Source organism: Bos javanicus, chromosome X (assembly GCF_032452875.1).
Source record: "Bos javanicus breed banteng chromosome X, ARS-OSU_banteng_1.0, whole genome shotgun sequence".
NCBI lineage: Eukaryota > Metazoa > Chordata > Mammalia > Artiodactyla > Bovidae > Bos > Bos javanicus.
In genome coordinates, this window is record NC_083897.1 from 143,664,388 (window position 1) to 143,684,105 (window position 19,718).

At 48.8% G+C, this 19,718-nt stretch overlaps 1 protein-coding gene across 8 annotated transcripts in view; it reads left to right on the forward strand.

Moving 5' to 3' along the window:
* Positions 1-19,718, forward strand: part of DHRSX (dehydrogenase/reductase X-linked) — a 263,342-nt gene that overhangs the window by 86,124 nt on the left and 157,500 nt on the right. The window lies entirely within an intron of this gene.

Here is a 19,718-nt window from a genome sequence, read left to right on the forward strand (position 1 = left end):
GTTTCCTGACCAGGGAGCAAACCCGCACCCCCTCCATGAGGAGCCGGGAGCCTTAGCCTCTGGACCACCAGGGGAGCCCCTCGCCCGTGGCTTATTATTGTCCACCTGCCACTGGCTCTGTCGAGGACCTGGACGGCCACCGCTGATCGTCAGCATCATTGCACAACCCTCTCCTGGTCCATGTTGAAAGCTGGAGCTTCATGCCTACGGAATCTTGCGTGGCCATCACCTCCCTGCTTCTGACGGAGGAGGGAGTCTCCCTGAGCCTAGGGAAACATCACATATGCATTAAACATTCATGAGTGAAAAACAGCAGCCGTTGTCCAGACCTTCATTAGACATTCATGCGGGGGAGTCACGCTGCAGCTTCCAAGTGACGCTAAGGCTTTTCTTTCCAGCTCATTGAATGTCACTGAATGTCACCATCTCCAGCTGAAGGCACAAGGACTCTAGACCCCAGTGCTCGAGCATCTCACAGTCTGTTTTAAATTCTCTTAAAATAGTGCATCTCCTTTGCCGGGGAAACCAGTATGCTGCCTGGGAAACCTAGCTCTCCTTTTTGATTTGCCAAAAAAAAAAATATTAAAAAAATATTAAAAGGAAGATCTCTCTGGTGGTCCAGTGGTTAAGACTCTGTGCTTCCAATGCAGGTGGAATGCGTTCTATTCCCTGTCAGTAAATTAAGATTCCACATGCCCGCCGCCCCCAGCCAAAATAAAGAAATAGAATAAAACTCCTCTCAGAAAGAATACCGCCCTCCCTCCCAGAATTTTTAAAAAATTGTGTTTCTAAAAAAATGTAAAAGTAGATTTTGTGTGGCTCTCATGAGGCTTCCCAGGTTTCACTAGCGGTAAAGAACCCACCTCCCAACGCAGGAGACTTAAGAGACGTGGGTTCAATGCCTGTTCAGTCCCTGGGTCGCACACTCCAGTATTCTTGCCTGGAGAATCCCAGGGACAGAGGAGCCTGGTGGGCTACAGTCCCTGGGGTCTTGAAGACTGAGACACGACTAAAGCGACTTAGCATGCACGCTTCTTTGCAAGTAGTAAATTGAAGATAATTATATCAAATTACCTGCAATTAAAAACCTTGTCTCTCGGAATCGAACGACACTGCTTGTGCGTGAGCTTGTGTGTGCATAATGAAGGCTTTGTTTAAGAGCGAGGCTACACTTTGCTTTTGTGGGTTTGCGTAGAAGGAGCTATGGGGTCTTCACGTCAGGAGGTATGCGTTTTGGTGGGCATGGTTTGCAATGGGACCCTAAGTACCCAATAGCCAATTAATCTGGGTTTGGTTTTTTAGTTGCTCTGTCATGTCCGACTCTTTGTGACCCCATGGACTGCAGCCCGCCAGACTCCTCTGTCCATGGGATTCTCCAGGCAAGAACACTGGAGTGGGTTGCCATGCCCTCCTCCAGGGCATCTTCCTGACTCAGGGATCAAACCCGGGTCTCCTCGTTTTTAGGCAGAGTCCAGCGTTGCAGGTGGCTTCTTTACTGACCGAGCTATGTGGGAAGTCCCAGCCTATTAATCGAATGGAGTTCAATTTAAGTGACTCTATTAATACTGAACGCAAAAGAGTTATGAGGTCAGTAGATATTGTTGGAAACACTTGCCTTTAAAATGATGTATGGCAGCCTTCCAGATGCTAAGAGGTCTGTGGCAATCTGAGTTAATAGAAAACCCTACAAGTCTGCCTGCTAAGTCACTTCAGTCGTGTCTGACTCTTTGTGACCCCCTGGACTGTAGCCCGCCAGGCTCCTCTGTCCATGGGATTCTCCAGGCAAGAAGACTGGAGTGGGTCGCCATGCCCTCCTCCAGGGGATCTTCCCGACACAAGGATTGAACCCGGGTCTCCTACACTGCAGGCAGTTTCTTTACGGTCTGAGCCACCAGGGAAGCCCCTATTGAATAATCTGGCTAGAATTTGAAGGAAAAAACTTGACGTACTTTTGCTACCGTATGAAATTGGGAGTCTGATGATTTGGGGCTGGACTGGGGTGGGCTGGTACCAGGGGGTGGTCATGTCCCAGAAAGGAGAAGCTGGAGGCCAACAGAGTTTTCGATTCATATTCACAGTGCAGCCATCTCTTCTCTGCTCACGTGAGAAGCTCCCAGTGTCCGGCGGGGTCTGTTTACCCGGAATCCTGGCTGGAACAGGGCGGGTTATCTGCCCACACTATGGCCCGAATCAAGGTCTGATTTGGCCAGTTAGAAACCTAATTTTAAAAGCTCTAGGAAAACATCACTGCACACGTTCTGGCCTGTCTCTTCCTGTCCTGACACGTTTCTCCAGAGCAGTTTTTCCTTCGCATCTTGGGTTTCTCATGACTTACTCACTCCCTGGGGCCTCGAGTTAGCTGTTCAGTCCATCCGTCTGTTCTCTTCCTCCCTGTCCTTCTGCAATGCCTGTCTCACCTCTCTGAGGAGCCCCTCGCCCTCCTATGTAATGAAAACAGGACTTGCACCATGAATGAAGTTGTTCAGTCGTGTCTGACCCTTTGGGGACCCCATGGACTGCAGCATGCCAGGCTTCCATGTCCTCTGCTATGTCCCGGAATTTGCTGAAACCCATGTCCATTGAGTCACAGATGCCATCCAACCATGTCGTCCTCTCCTGCCCCCCTTCTCCTCCCGCCTTCAATCTTTCCCAGCATTAGGGGCTTTTCCAGTGAGTCAACTCTTTGCATCAGGTGGCTGTAGCACTGGAGCTTCAGCATCAGTCCTTTCAATGAAAACCCACGACTGGTTTCCTTTAGGATGGACTGGTTGGATCTCCTTGCAGTCCAAGGGACTCTCAAGAGTCTTCTCCAATAGCACAGTTCAAAAGCATCAATTCTTCGGCACTCAGAGCCTTCTTTATAGTCCAACTCTCACATCCATGCATGACTGCTGGAAGAAGCATAGCTTTGACTAGAAGGACCTTTGTTATATGAATGAAGTGGTTACTGGGTATGTAGCATATGTTGGATGTGATGCTGAGAACATTGCATGGCTTATCCATACAACATCCCGATGGTAGATGTGATCCTAAGCTCCATCTCACAGATGAGAAAACCAAGGCTTTCTGAGACGAAGGGGTCCAGCCACCTAGGGTAGAGGCATGGACTGCAAGCCCACTTCTGGCCATCTCTCAAGCCTCTCCTCCCATCTGCTGTGCCCCGCTGGCTCCTCCGTCATCAGCTTGATGTCCTTTGGGCTCAGTACTTCTGGTACTCGGGCTTACCTGCTCCACAGCATGTGGGATCTTCCCGGACCAGGGATGGAACCCTTGTCCCCTGTGTTGGCAGGAGGATTCTTATCCACTGGGCCACCAGGCAAGTCTTGTTACTGTTTTATGTTCTGTTTTGGTTTTGGCTGCAAGGTGTGTAGGATCTTAACTCCCTGATCACAGGTTGAACCCACAACCCCTGCGTTGGAAGGGAAAGTCCTAAGCACTGGACTGCCAGGGAAGTCCCCCATCGGAGACACTTAGAGCGTCCCGGACTAAGTCCCTTCCTCCTTCCTCTAGGTGACATCCAAGCTTTCCTTGTCTGCTTAATCAACACTTCAGGAAGCAACATGGTGCCCTCTTCACTGCTTTACTAGACGCTGCCTCTTGCCCTTGGGTTCGCTCTGCCTTTTCTGTCTGTTTTGACTGGGTGTGTCGTTGGCATCAACAAGTGTGTTCTCTCTGTGACAGCAAACTGTGAGCTGATTTTGGTGTGGTCCATAGGTTACTAAGGACATTTAAAAAATTGTTTTTATTTGCTTAATTGCAGTTGATTTGCAGTGTTGTGTTAATTTCTGGTGTACAGCAAAGCGATTCAGTCATACACACACACACACACACATTGTTTTTCATATTCTTTTCCATTATGATTTATCTCAGCTTATTGAATATAGTTCCCTGTTCAGTGCAGTAGTTTTTGTGTTTATCTATTCTGTATATAATCATTTGCCTCTGATCGCCACCTCCTTTTCTGGCAACCACAGGTGTGTTCTGTGTGGCTGTGAGTCTCTGTTTCATCAGTAGGTTAATTTGTATCATAGTTTACATCCCATAATTAAATATCCATGTATAAATTTATCACGTGATATTTATCTACATATAAATTCCACATGTAAATTATAACATGATATTTGTCTTCCTCTGTTGCGTTGGCTTTAGCGTGATCATCTCTGGGTCCACCCACGTAGCTACAAATGGCATGGCTTCATCCCTTTTCATGGCTGTGTAGTACTCCATCGCATATGCGTTACCACGTCTTCTTTATCCATTCCTATCACCCATTCCTGTGACCAAGGACATTTTTTATGAGGTGAATCTTTAGCATTTGCTTAGTGGGTTATAAGAATGACACCCCAGAACACACACCACACACACACACACACACACACACACACAAACTAAAAGATGCTTCCTTGGGGTCTAGAATTTGAAGGTCACTAAAGCGGTTAACTGTGAAGAATTGGTGTCACTGCACTCTGTTTCAATAACAAAAGGGCGATGGTGTCAAATGATTTGTCACATTACAGGCTTCTTTTCAATGATCCAAACAGTAGCCAGGACACTCAAAGCAGGCCAGGTGGAGAATAGTTTTCAGGAGCATCTCTAAGTATTTGTTTAGTCACTACGTCGTGTCCAACTCTTTGTGACCCCGTGGACTGCGGCCCACCAGGCTCCTCTGTCCATGGGATTCTCCAGGCAAGAATACTGGAGTGGGTTGCCATTTCCTTCTCCAGGGGATCTTTCTGATCCAGGGATCGAACCTCAGTCTGCTGCATTGCAGGCAGATTCTTTACCATCTGAGCCAGCAGAGAAGCCAGTAAGAGTACTGAAGTGGGTTGCCATGTCCTTCTCCAGGGGATCTTCCCGACCCACAGATCGAATATGTGTCTCTTGCATTGATAGGCAGATACTTTACCACATAGCCTCCAGGGAAGCTCGAAGTATTGGGTCTGCCAAAAAGTTACTTCACTTACATCTTACGGAAAACCCCAAACGAACTTCTCCACCAACCCAGTGGTTTTCCAAAGGTAGCGGGGTGTGTCTGTGTATCTCCCTGTCCATCCTGGTAACAGATGGTGACCCTGGCAAGCTGAGGGGGGCACCCACATCCGTAATCCCCAGCCAGTGGTCCGAGCTAGACTCCACAAGCATCACTGTCCCCACTGCTGTCTTGCTGGCCGTAGGTTCGTCTTTGAGTCTCAGGTCGGCCTTAGGGCTGCCGACTGGGGGAGCTGGGTAGAAACCATCATGGCGCTTGGGACGAGAGACCCAAAGGCATCATGGGAGCTGGGTGGAAACCATCATGGCGCTTGGGACGAGAGACCCAAAGGCATCATGGGAGCTGGGTGGAAACCATCATGGCGCTTGGGACGAGAGACCCAAAGGCATCATGGGAGCTGGGTGGAAAGCATCATGGCGCTTAGGATGAGAGACCCAAATGCATCATGGGAGCTGTGGTCCATCGGTTGTCTGGTGGTGAATTTTCTTCCGGATTCCTCAATGCCTTTACCGTGAGCCTGTGGTCTTCAGAGGAGCTCATTGTCCTGCGGTATCCGAGGTTGCCTGAGGTGGCTCTGAGTGACCCCCACGTGGTACCTGGACCCCAGTGCCTTAGACAATTCCTGCCCTAGATAGGGGGCCCCAAAAATACCAGGCAGCAGCTTCCCAGGTGGCTCAGCAAGTAAAGAATCCGCCTGCCAATGCAGGAGACGTGGGTTCGATCCCTGGGTTGGGAAGAACCCCTTGGAGGAGGAAATGGCAACCCACTGCAGTATCCTTGTCTGGAGAATCCCATGGACAGAGGAGCCTGGTGGGCTACAGTTCATGGGGTCACAAGAGTCGGACACGACTAAGCAATTAAAGCTTGCATTTTCACTTTGGCTTTTTAAGCCGTTGTGAACATTTTTTGCACTAGTCTTTTTTTATAGATGGATGCTGTCATTTCTCTTCAGTAAATGGAATGGAAAAAATATATATATATATATATATCAGTTCAGTTCTCTTTGCGACCCCCATGAACCGCAGCACGCCAGGCCTCCCTGTCCATGACCAACTCCTGGAGTTCACCCAAACCCATGTCCATTGAGTCGATCATGCCATCCAACCATCTCATCCTCTGTCATCCCCTTCTCCTCCTGCCTTCAGTCTTTCCCAGCATCAGGGTCTTTTCCAGTGAGTCAGCTCTTCATATGTATTTATTTAATTATTTGGCTGCACCGGTCACAAAGTTTGTACGCGTTTCTTTACCCACGACATGGGAGCTGTTTAGCTGTAGTATGTGCGATGTAGTTCTCTGACCAGGGATCGAACTTGGGTCCCCTGCATTGGGAGCTCGGAGTCTTAGCCACAGAACCACCGAGAAATTCCCTGAAAAATCCATCTTAATAGGATTTCTTTGCCCCGAAGCCCTTTCAAACATGATTTCCTGGGGTCGTGACTGTAGGAGACAGGAGGCGATGTTTATTCCAATGTTCTTTTTTTTTTTTTCTTTTTTCCAAGCGTGCACCTGAGCATTGACAGGGCGGATGGATGTGGCAACACTTGCTTACACCATCAGCGGCAGTCCCCGGGAGGCCCTGCGTGGATCGTCGTTAGGTTGAAATTGCAGGCAGGTGCAGAGGCGGGCTCTAAGGAAAAATAGGATGAGTGGAAGGAGCCGTCAGGGACCCGTGGGCACACGGGCAGCTTGCGGGAGAGACCCGAGGCCCTGGGGGAAAAAGGCGGGCAGTGCACCGTCAGCTCCGCCTTGGGTGCGGCACACTCGCAGTTACTTAACCCTGCGGCTGGGACCCGTCGTTTACACACAACGGGGACGGCTGCAGGGTCGCGTCCGCTGAACTCGCCGGGACAGCCTAGAGACCCGGCTTGCTCCCACCCTTGTGTTCGAGGCGTGGCTGCAGCTGGGGAGGAGGGGTGCGAGGTCTGTCCTCCCGTCAGACTGACGGAAGCACTTCTAAAAAGAAGCGGCGTAAGTATGGCACTGCCCTGCTGGTCAGCAGAGAGCTTCATTTGTGGTTGTTCAGAGTCGCTCAGTTGTGTCCGACTCTTTGGGACCCCATGGACTGCAGCGCACCAGGCCTCCCTGTCCATCACCAACCCCCGGAGTTTGCTCAAACTCATGTCCATTGAGTCCATGATGCCATCCAACCATCCTCTGTCGCCCCCTTCTCCTCCTGCCCTCAATCTTTCTCAGCATCAAGGTCTTTTCAAATGAGTCAGCTCTTCGCATGAGGAGGCCAAAGTATTGGAGTTTCAGCTTCAGCATCAGTCCTTCCAATGAATATTCAGGACTGATTTCCTTTAGGATGGACTAGTTGGATCTCCTTGCAGTCCAAGGGAATCTCAAGAGTCTTCTCCAACACCACAGTTCAGAAGCATCCATTCTTCGGCGCTCAGCTTTCTTTATAGTCCAACTCTCACATCCATACCTGACGACTGGAAAAACCGTACCTTTGACTGCACAGATAAGTGATGACAAGTCACATTTAGCACTGAGACCTTTCTAGATGCCTTTCTAAAGTGGGTTGCGATTTCCTCCTCTAGGGGATCTTCCCAACCCAGGGATCGAACCTATGTCTCCTGCACTGCAGGTAGATTCTTTACCATCTGAGCCACCAGGGAAGACTTTTATAAAAGGACTTATTGCAAATTAATTTCTAAAAACTAAGACTTTTTTTTTTTTCCTAAATGAGAGAGCACTTCTTTTCTTTTTCAGATTTTTTTTTTTTTTTTTGATGTGGTTAAAGAATATTTTTTTGATCTGGACCACTTTTAAAGATTGTTATTGAATTTGTTTCAATATTGCTTCTGTTTTGTGTCTTGATTTTTTTTTTTTTTTTGGCCAGGAGGCAGGTGGGATCTCAACTCCCTGCAGTGGCAGGTCGAGTCCTAACCGCTGAACCTCCAGGGAGGTCTCAAGAGAACATTTCTTTTCCAGGGTACTGTGTGATGTTGATAGCATCTGAGAAGAAGAAATGAACAAGGCGACCTCTTTTTCTTTTTTTTTTTTGGTTTGTTTTGTTGGTCTGGAGTAAGATGGTAGCTCCATCTTCGAGGTGTTTTGCTAGATAAATGCTTGAAATGGAAATTCAAAACAAAGGGTGGTCAGTGCCTCACGGGGCAAGAAATGCACAAATCCGAGAGATCCTGGTGGGGTTTTCTGCCAGCAGAAGGAATCCGCCCGAGGGAGGAACAAGATGGCAGAGGAGTCGCTGCCCGTGGACTACACGTCTCTCCACGGACACATCAGGGATATGCCTTCAGACACACAAGTGCTTGCAGAACCCCAGCTCAGAGCTGACAGCAGTCAGTCCCTGACACCCGCGGAGGAATCTAGAGACACACGCAACACTCCGTAGGACGGAGGAACGGCGGGGCAGGCGGGACAAGAGTGTTAGTGGGACTGGACCCACCCTCGGCAGCTGGGGGAACCGAAGCACGGGTCCCACCTCCCACCCCATCAGGACGATCGCCTGTGTCAGAGCAGCCAGGATCTGCCCGTTTGCTCGGCCAACTTTGTGGACATCTGTGGTGTGTCTCTTCTGTCCTGCTCTCTTTCTTTATGCCTTTTTTTTTTTTTTTAATATTTACTTATTTGGCTGGGCTGGGTCTTCACTGCAGCACGTGCGATCTTTCGTTTCAGTATGCCAACTCTAGTGCGATCTAGTTCCCCAACCAGGGATGGAACCCAGGCCCCCTGCACTGGGAGTGTGGAGTCTTAGCCACAGGCCCCCCCGGGAGGTCTTCATTGCTGTTACATTGACGCTGGTGCGACCATAGGTATTCAGTCCCCTCAGGCAAGGAGGACAGTTTGCCCCCTCCAGCCATCGTGGGGGTGCACGCCTCCCCTGGATCTTTTGGACTTCCGAGTGACCACCGTTTGTGGCTAATGAGTACATGCCGGAAGGTCCCTGGGCTGGAGGTCTTAGCTCTCCTGGAGTCTAAAGTTGAAGTCCTTCTGGAGTCTCTAGGCCAGTTATGGAGTTCTTTGAATATCCTGATATAAATATATATATATTTGTTATTTCAACGAATGTCCTGAAATATGTATTTCTTTGCTTTTCAATTCTGGTCAGTTGTATCCGACTCTTTGCGACCCCATGGACTGCAGCACGCCAGGCCTCCCTGTCCATCATCAACTCCCAGAGCTTGCTCAAACTCATGTCCATCGAGTCAGTGACGCCATCCAACCATCTCAGCTCTGTTTTCGCTTTTCAAATACTCATAAGTCTGGAAGTTCCCTGGAGGTCCAGAGGTTAAAACTCCTTGCTCCCAGTGCCGACGGCATGGGTTTGATCCCCACTGGTTGGAGAACTAAACTCTCACGCACTTCAAGGCAAAAAAAAAAATTCATTGCTCTAACAAAATAATCTCTATCTTTTAGTTTTTCAAGTGTTGGTGGTGCTGGTTATCGTTCGAGTCAACAAAGTCGTGTCTAAATCGTGTCTGGCTCTTTGAGTCGCCATGGACTGTAGCCTCACCAGGCTCCTCTATCTGTGGGATTCTCCAGGCTGGGTTGCCATTTCCTCCTCCCTCTTCCCGACCCAGGGATCGAATCCAGGGAACCCCAGGGTCTCCTGACTTCCAGGCAGATCCTTTACCATCTGAGCCACCTGGGAAGCTCTGAGTGTTTGTGACTCGGTCGTAAGAAAGGGTTCGGTCTCACTGATGCGCTGTCTTCTTTGTGTCTTAATCTCCGAGGAGAAGAAAGCAGGGCTTCTGTGAGTAAGCACACTTGGACGACAGGACTGTGTTCCGTGTGGCCCAGCGCAGGAGGCCTTGTTTACTGAACAATGTATGTGTCACCGTATGTCCGGACTCGTCTGTCATCTGTGGGCATGTCTCTGTGATGTTATGCAGAAGGAAACTGTCTCTTAAAAAAACAACCCCCAAAACAGTGAGGGCAAAGAAAGAATTGTGGAAGGCAACTGTCTGCCTATAAAAAAAAAAAAAATCCACTGTTTGAATATTGTAATTATCCTCCAATTAAAATAATTAATTAAAGGCCTTCCCTAGTGGCTCAGCTGGTAAAGAATCCACCTCAATGCGGGAGACCTGGGTTTGATCCCTGGGTTTGGAAAATGTCCCTGGAGAAGGGAAAGGCTACCCACTTCAGTATTCTGGCCTGGAGAATTCCATGGACTGTGGGGTCGCAAAGAGCCGGAGACTTTTCTTTTTTTTTTAAAGTCCGTTTAAAAGCAGAACCGCAGACATCCAGAGAAGATGAAAGCACATTTTTCCATCTTGATGCTGCTTGTTCTTTGGGGAGGTTTAACAGCCTTGATGAACAGGTTCTGCCAAATCCGTAATGTGTTCTTTACGACCGCAGGAGGGAAATGGTGCAGAAAATCACTGTGACATCCCCAGGAAGATAATAGTCATTACCGAGAGGATGCTGAGACCTCGGTCATGACTGCAGCTTCGGGCTCTGCTCGTGGAGGTGGGCGGGAGGCGTCCGATGAGGACTGGGGTGCTGGGGGGTGGGGTTTGGAGCAGGATAAAGCGGGGGCATTCCCTCCTTCCCTCCACGGGACACATACTGGCTGAAGAGACAAGAACTGTGCTCACTTCCTTCAAGAAATGGTCTTGTTGCTTTTCAGTTGCTCAATCATGCCCAACTCTTTTCGACCCCATGGACTGCAGCATGCCAGGCCTCACTGTGCATCACCAACTCCCGGAGTTTACTCAAACCCATGTCCATCGAGTCGGTGATGCCATCCAACCATCTCATCCTCTGTCATCCCCTTCTCCTCCTGCCTTCAATCTTTCCCAGCATCAGGGTCTTTTCTGATGAGTCAGTCCTTCACATCAGGTGGCCGAATATTGGAGCTTCAGCTTTAGCATCAGTCCTTCCAATGAATATCCAGGACTGATTTCCTTTAGGATGGACTGGTTGGATCTCCTTGCAGTCCAAGGGACTCTCAAGAGTCTTCTCCAACACCACAGTTCAAAAGCATCAATTCTTCGGCGCTCAGCTTTGTTAATAGTCCAGCTCTCACATCCATACCTGACTACTGGAAAAACCATAGCCTTGACTAGATGGACCTTAGTTACTAAAGTGATGTCTCTGCTTTTCAATATGCTGTCTAGGTTGGTCACAGCTTTCCTTCCAAGGAGCAAGTGTCTCTTAGTATCATGGCTTCAGTCACCATCTGCAGTGATTTTGGAGCCCGGGAAAAGTCTTGAGATACTGCCAGAAGAGAAAATTGCAGGCTAACATCTTTGATGAGTATTGTTGTTATTTTTCAGTCGCTAAGTCGTATCTGACTCTTTGCGACTCCATGGACTGCAGCACGCCAATCCTGCCTGTCCTTCACCAACTCCCAGAGCTTGCTCAAACTCATTACGTTGAGTCGGTGATGCCATCCGAATCTTCTGCCTCCTCCTGCCTTCTGTCTTTCCCAGCATCAGGGTCTTTCCCCATCAAACCTATATTTTTGACGAGTATAGATGCAAAAATTCTCAACCAGATACCAGCACACTGAATCCAAGATCACATCAAAAAGATGGTGTACCACTGCTGTGCTGGATTCATGCCAGAGTCACAGAGATGCTTCAACATACGCAAACCAATCAGACTGTCGATTAAAGAAAGTGCAGTCACCTCCTGAAAGCAGAGAGGTGTTTTATTGGGTGGGCATGTTGAGGACTCTAAGCCCGGGAACAGCATCTCGGTAGCTCTGAGAAATCTGCTCCAAGGAGGCGGGAGGGGGAGTCAGGCTGTATACAAGTTTGCAACAAAGGGAGCAGGTGGTCTGAAGAGCAAAGATCAGATATCAGTGAAGGAATTGAGCATTCTACACAGGGAAGGATGCAAGCCTCTGGGCTCACTGAATTCACTCCTTTCCTATGCACCTCGGTTGTCTGGGGTCAAACTCATTTTGTAGTTCACCTTAAGGAGAGATAGATGTCTGATTCTTGCGTCCTCGCGGCCCTCGGCAGTCACTGTCGGGGGAGGGAGCACCTTCTGGATCACAGCTTTGGGAGCCCTCCTTCATGTCTGGAGGCCAGACCTCGCTGCTGATGGCTTTGACATTTCTCGTTTATTGATACGGCTGGAGACGTTTTCATTTGACAACATCCACGGAGGAAAAGAGAATCACAGGACCGTTAAAAAAAAAAAGTAATTTAATTTTTACTAGTTTATTTGATAAAACAAAAACAAGGTGAATGAACAGACAGAAAACACTGGCACCCTCCTCCGCAATCACCATCATCAAAATGTGAGCGGATGAAAAGAATTCTTCTGTATTAAAAAGAATCCAAGCCCAGGGGGTTCCTGTTCGCAGTAGAACCACAGTAATGACACATTTCCCTCTTCTGTCTCCTGTCTTCTTTCTTCTCTGTCTCCTTTCCTTGCTTCCCTGTCTCCCTTCCTTGCTTCCTTTTTTTTTTTTTTTCAAAACAAATATTCTTTACAATAGAATGGACAGACTTCCCTGGCGGTCCAGTTGTTAAGACTCTGTTCTTCCACTGCAGGCGCCTGGGTTTGATCCCTGGTCAGATAACTAAACTTCTGCAAGCCACGCGGCATGGCCAAAATATAAAGTTATATTAAAAAAAAATGAATGGAACAACAGCATTGTAAATCAAGTATACCCCAATAAAATTTTTTTTAAAATAAAAAAAGAACAGTGAGTAACACATGCCTTGGGTGTCTCCTGTCTGTTACTGGAGGAACGAGTGTAGCCGGAGACAAAACGAACCAGAAACCTCCCTGTTCTTGTGTGTTACTCACTCAGTCGTGTCCGACTCTCTGCGACCCCATGGACTGCAGCCCACCAGGCTCCTCTGTCCATGGGATTCTCCAGGCAAGAATACCAGAGTGGGTTGCCATGTCCTTCTCCAGTTCCTGTTCTTGGGTAATGTAGAAACGTGAAAACCTTTTATTGAGTCGGTCCCAACTCCAGTTTTTAGGAGATCCGCGCAAGAACTTTCCAAAAGTGCAGCTGTGGTAGGCCACAGACACTGTTTATGAGGCCACAGAGTTCTACAGCTTTGCTTGATGCCCAAAGCATTTTTTATAAATACTGAGCTATTTAGAGGGCTTCATTCCAGTCTTTTCCCAGGTCGGTTATCACAGCATGTTGAGTACAGTTTCCTGTGCTATACAAGAAGTCCTTGTTGGTTATCTAGTATATTTAATTTAGAGGACGATATATATTGTTCACGGGATTCTTGAGTGAAGGCGAGAGGAGAAGGGGACGGCAGAGGATGAGATGGTTGGATGGCATCACCGACTTGATGGACATGAATCTGAGCAAGCTCCAGGAGCTGGTGATGGACAGGGAGGCCTGGCGTCCTGCAGTCCATGGGGTCGCAAAGAGTTGGAGTGAACTGAGTGATTAAACAACAATATTAGCGTGCATCCCAAATGCCTAGTTTATCCCATCTCCACTTTCTCCTTTGGTAACCATAAGTTTGTCTTCTATATCTGTGAGTCTGTCTCTGTTTTGAAAATAAATTCATTTGTATATTTCAGAAAAGCAGATGCCACATATAAGTGATATCATATGGTGTTTGTCTTTCTCTGTCTGTGTGTCTTACTATGATCATCTCTGGGTACATCCGTGTTGCTGCAACTGGCATGATTTCATTCTTTTTTATGGCTGTGTAATATTCCACCGCTGGCTTCCCAGGTGGCTCAGTGATAAAGAGTCTGCCTCCCCATGCAAGAGATGCAGGTTGGATCCCTGGGTTCAGAAGATCCCCTGGAGTATGAAATGGCAACCCACTCCAGTGTTCTGGCCCGGAGAATCCCATGAATAGAATAGCCTGGCGGGCTACAGTTCATAGGGTCAGAGGTGGCTCCCCACTCCAGCATTCTTGCCTGGAAAATCCCACGGACGGAGGAGCCTGGTTGGAAGGCTGCAGTCCATGGGGTCGCTAAGAGTAGGGCACGACTGAGCGACTTCCCTTTTCCTTTTCACTTTCATGCATGGGAGAAGGACATGGCAACCCGCTCCAGTGTTCGTGCCTGGAGAATCCCAGGGACGGGGGAGCCTGGTGGGCTGCCGTCTCTGGGGCCGCACAGAGTCGGACACGACTGAAGCGACTCAGCAGCAGCGGCAGCAGCGAGTAGAGAAGAGCAGTACCGCATTTTATTTATGTACCACGTCTTCTTCGCGTACTCATCTGACGACGGGTTGTTTCACGTCTCGGCTATTGGACACAGCGCTGCCATGGACTCTGGGATGCGCGTTTCCTTTTGCGTTTTCCCCGGATAAACACCCAGGAGTGGGATTACAGGGTCATCCGGGTCACTCTATTTTTAGCCTCTTACGGAACCTCCACGCTGTTCTCCGTAGTGGATGCGCCCACGTGTATCCCACCCGCGGCGTAGGCGGCTTCCCTTCTCTCCACCCTCTTCCCGCCTTTGTTTTGTGTTAACTTTTTGCTCGTAGGCGCTCTGACAGGTGCAAGGTGATACGTCAAGGCAGTTAAATTTGCATTTCTCCCGTGATTCCGTACGCAAGCTCCCCGGGGTTGATGGTGGGGCCGTGCTGACTTCATCTGGGTGGCGTCATCCATACACAGTGGGGGGAACACATTAAACCCACGCTAATTAGGGGCTCTGATCATCTGGGCTGGGCGGAAGCTTCTTTTGGCCCTGCCCGGTTGATGGAAGAAGTAAATAAGATCCCCAGGAGAACCATTTACCTCCCGGGAGTAGGAATTGCTTTTGAAGCTCTTTAAACATCACTGTTTCCAAGCATGACTCTGATTGCTTCCCAACCGGCTGGCTTCTGAGTCAGTCCAATGTCACTCTTTTCTCTTTAGTTGCGAAGTGCTTTGGGGACATCTGTTAGGTGCCTTGGGGTCAGTTAGCGTCCGTCGAGAGTGTTCTCGTTTTAATTTCATCTTCCAAACACACCTGGAGGTCAGAAACATTTGAATGGTCTGTAATCTGAAAGTTGCACAGATGTTAGCAACTTTTACCAAAGTTTTTTTTTCCTGTACTGTTGGCTTTTTGGGTGATGGTGGTTGTTTAATTGGTGAGTCGTGTTTGAGTCTCTCTGACCCCATGGACTGTAGCCCACCGGGCTTCTCTGTCCATGGGATTCTCCAGGCAAGAATACTGGTGTAAGGTGCCATTCTCTCCTCCAGGGGATCTTCCCCACCCAGCGATCGAACCCACATCTCCTGCACTGGCAGACGGATTCGTTACCCCTGAGCCACGTGCAAAGCCCACAGTGGAATACTATATGTGTGCTCAGTCACTCAGTCATGCCCGACTCTCTGCGACCCCAGTGAACTGTAGCCGTCCAGGCTCCTCTGTCCATGGGATTCTCCAGGCAAGGATACTGGAGTGGGTTGCCATTTTGGTGGTGGTGGTGGTGGTTTTATGCTTGAGGCTCTAGGGCTTGAGCTTTACTGTAACGCTTTCCTGAGATGGCTCTGCGGTGGGGGTGAGGCAGTGGGAGCCTTACAGAAATGAACTTTCCTGGAGGTCGACACGTGTGTCCTGACCATATCGCTCTGCAGCGAGGGGTCTGTGTGATTCTGAGGACCCGGTCATTGCTTGATAGGGATAAGCTTGAGGCTCAGGTGGGCACAGAGGGACGTTGTAAGAGAGGTTTTCCCAGGTGGCTAAGTGGTAAAGAACCTGCCTGTCAATGCAGGAGACTCAGGAGACCCACGTTCGATCCCTGGGTGGGGAAGATCCCCTGGAGGAGGGCATGGCAGCCCACTCCAGTCTTCTTGCCTGGAGAATCCCATGGACAGAGGAGCCTGGCAGGCTACAGTCCACGGAGTCGCCAGGAGTCAGACACGACTGAGTAACACATTCACTTGCACTTTTCACTGTTCTTTTTATCCCAGTGGAAACGTTTTAATTTGCCTTTTCATTCATGGTTTTCTTTTTTCATCTGTAGTTATTAATGTGAGCTCTCTCTTCCCATTCTGGTGTTTTTTTTTTTTTTCATTGTCTTCCCCTCCCCCCATTTTTAAAGTCTTTATTGAATTTGTTACAATACTCCTTCTGCTTTATGTTTTCATTTCTTCGGTCGCGAGGCATATGGGATCTTGGCTCCCCAAGCAGGGGTCGAAGCTGCGCCTCTTGCATTGGAAGGCGAAGTCTTAACGACTGAACAGCAGTGAGATCCTCTGATGTGATTTCTTGGCAGCTTTTTGTATCAGAAACATGCACACGTCATAAGGAGAATCAGTTCAGGCTCCCCTCCACCCACTGTGTTCTAAGTTAGTCAGTTTAGAGCTGGGGTTGTCTGGTTTTTGAAAGTTGGAAAGGATTTGATAAAATACCGTCTGATGCCCTCTCCTGTTTTTTCTGAGTGTCTTTCCTTCATGAATTTTTTTCCTATTTATCCCATATTTGTTGGCCTGATTAGTCCTAATTTGCTTGATTAGATCGTAACAGTCAGTCCTTTTCCCAATTAAAGTACTCATTTCCTTGAGATGTTCCTATTTTACTTGTAAATCGAGCCTATTATTCATTCGGTTAGAAGTACACACCTATCATTTTAAAATCTTCTTCCTATCTTGGACTCGTCCCTGTGTGCTAATTTGTATTCCCAACCTTGTCAGATGTATTATCCACAGTCTTCTCTGGGTCCTTGCTTTTTGTTTTTTTTTTTTTTTTTATCTGTCGATTCCTCAGATGCTCAAAGATATACATGGCGTTCTCCCAGAACCATTTCGGTTCTGCCCACCTCTTCCTGCGTTTCTAATGGGTTTTGCCAAAGAGCCTGTGATGTTGCGTTGTTAGAAATCTTCTGATGAAGAAATGGCAGCAGAGGATTTCGCTGCTTAACTATAACCATCATGGCTTCAACATTTTTTATTGATCTTTGTTGAGATATAGTTGCTTCACAATGTTCTATGGGCTTCTGCTGTGCAGCAAGGTGTCAGCCGTATGTATACACAGAGCGTCCCTTTTTGGCTTCCCTTCCCGTTTAGGTCTTTACGGAGCACTGAGTAGACTTCCCTGAGGTATACAGTCGTGCTTGTTACTTATCTATTTTACACAGAGTGTTTGACACAGAGTGCATATGTGTCAATCCGAATCTCGCAAGTTCTTCCCACCTTCTCTCCCCACCTTGGTGTCCACACACGTGTTCTCTACGTCTGTGTCATGCCTTCGCGTTGCCTGAACAATGGACCCACAGGTAACGATCCGCATTGTCCCATTGGTATTTTAGCCCTGAACCACGTCCTCCTTGTCTCAAAAGGGCCAGCCCTGCCTGGTGTTTCCTTGTTAGCCTGACACTTTTCAGCCTTTTAACTTTTAATCCCTGCCTTAAAAAACTCCATCATGAGCTTATAGAAGAATCCTCCTGCATCCTGCCTTCAACGTGGTCTCCCAGTGGGAGGCCACCATCTTGGTTTTGTATCATGACCAGCCCCTTATCATTCAGTCTCACTCTTTCCTGCATCAGGATCAGACCCTTGACTTAACTCTTAACTCTTTCAAACTCCAGCCCCTACCTGTTATCTGAGTTTCTGGCTATATTTTGCTACCCAGACAACTGGTATACCTTCTGTGTTCCAGCCGGCTGCATGACACATGTTCTGTTTCTTGTCCCCTAGGGGACGGAGGAGCCTGGTGGGCTGCAGCCCATGAGGTCGCTTAGAGTCAGACACGAGTGAGCGACTTCACTTTCACTTTTCACTTTCATGCATCGGAGAAGGAAATGGCAACTTGCTCCAGTGTTCTTGCCTGGAGAATCCCAGAGACAGAGGAGCCTGGTAGGATGCCATCTATGGGGTCGCACAGATTCGGCCACGACTGAAGTGACTTAGCAGCAGCAGCAGCAGCATCAGGGGGTGCCCTGAATATTCTCAGAGCATGGCAGCCTTCGTTTCTCTATAATTATGTAGCTAGAAATGAAAGGTTAGGTTAAAGGCACCCCAGGTCAAGTGAAAAATGTCAGCTACAGGGCTTCCCTGGTGGTCCAGTGGTTAAGACTCTGAGTGTCCAATGCAGGGGGCTTGGGTTCAGCCCCTGGTGGGGGAGCTAGATGCCCCATGCCCACGACTTAAAGATCCTGTGTGCTGCAAGAAAGACCCACAGTAACCAAATAAATAATTGGAAAAGGAAATGGCAACCCTCTCCAGTCTCCTTGCCTGGAGAATCCCATGGACAGAGGAGCCTGGTAGGCTACAGTCCGTGGGGTCGCAAAGAGTCGGACACGACTGAGCGACTTCACTTTCAACCAAATAAACAAAAAGGCAAAAATATTGTTTAACTGTCACCGGTTGTCTCCGCCAAGAGCCCTGCTGCGTCAGTTACTCCAGCGCCTCTCACTGTGTCCATCGCTGCGGGTATGCAACCCCTAGCTGCATGTTAGGTGAAGCCCTAACGCCCGTGAGTGCCTTGCCCTCTCAGTGGTCAGTCCTGCTGCCTCTGCTGGATGGAGGCAGGGGTCACACTGTGTAACCTGTCTTCTGTACCGCTCTTCTCAAAGACGGAGCTCTTCAAGCATTCTGCTCTGCGGGGAGCAGTCTGCCCTCCCCAGCAGCAGGACTTGATTTAGGGGCTCCTCTTCCTCACTGGAAAAGACCCCGATGCTGGGAAAGATTGCAGGCGGGAGGACAAGGGGATGACAGAGGATGCGATGGTTGGATGGCATCACCGACGCGATGGACATGAGTACGAGCAAGCTCCGGGAGACAGTGGAGGACAGGGAGGCCTGGCGTGCTGCAGTCCGTGGGGTCGCAGAGAGTCGGACACAACTGAGTGACTGAACGACAGACCCCCTGTGCCGTATCCCCCCCTCCTTCCAGTGATGCTGTTGTAGAGGTGAGAGACAGGGGCAGCTCCCGAGTGGATGTGGAAACTGGTGCTGATGACGAGACTGGGCGTAAGGAATTTCCGGGCATTCCTGTGGTTAGGACTTGGCGCATTCACTGCCAGGGCCCTCATTCGATTCCTGGTTGAGGAACTAAGATCTTGCAAGCTGTGCAGCACGGCGATAAAAAATGAAAAGATTCGAACCAGCGGGTAGAAAGCAAGCAAGATGCAGTGACCCGCTCACAGGGCAGTGCTCTCAGCACGAGGCATCAGTGCCAGTGTTGCTTGTCAATTATGGCCCTTCTGGGGCTTCCCACAAGGCGCTCGTGGTAAAGAACCTGCCTGCCAATGCAGCACACTCAGGAGACTTGAATTTGATCCCCGAGTCAGGAAGATCCCCTGGGGGAGGGCATGGCACGCCACTCCAGTACTCTTGCCTGGAGAATCCCATGGACAGAGGAGCCTGGTGGGCCTCAGTCCACGGGGTTGCAGAGAGTTGGACAGGACTGGAAGCTGAGTGTGTGGGTCCACGCATCCTTTTTTTTTTTTTTTTACCATCGGTTGTAGTTATTAGCAATCGTGTGGGTTTTCCTCTTTTTTTTTTTTTTTAAACATTCTTGGGAGTGTTTCAGGGGGAAATTAGAACAGCGTGTTGGGAATTCCTGTGCAGATGGCACCGACTTCTAGAGCAGAAATTCCCAACTCCCTGCGGCAAAGCTCCGTCTTCCCCAATCTGCCACAGCCTGCTGCCATGGAGAACAGAATCAAAAGAGCAAAAAAAAAACAAAACAAAACAAAAAATGCATTTAAAAAACATGCAAGGGACTGCTTTACAAGGCAAGGGGTATGGGTTTCATCCCTGGTTGGGGAGGTAAGATCCCACATACCTCTTGGCCAAAAAGCCAAAGCATAAACCAGAAACAGTATTGTAACAAGGTCATAAAGACTTTAAAAGATGGCCCACATTTTTAAAAAAATG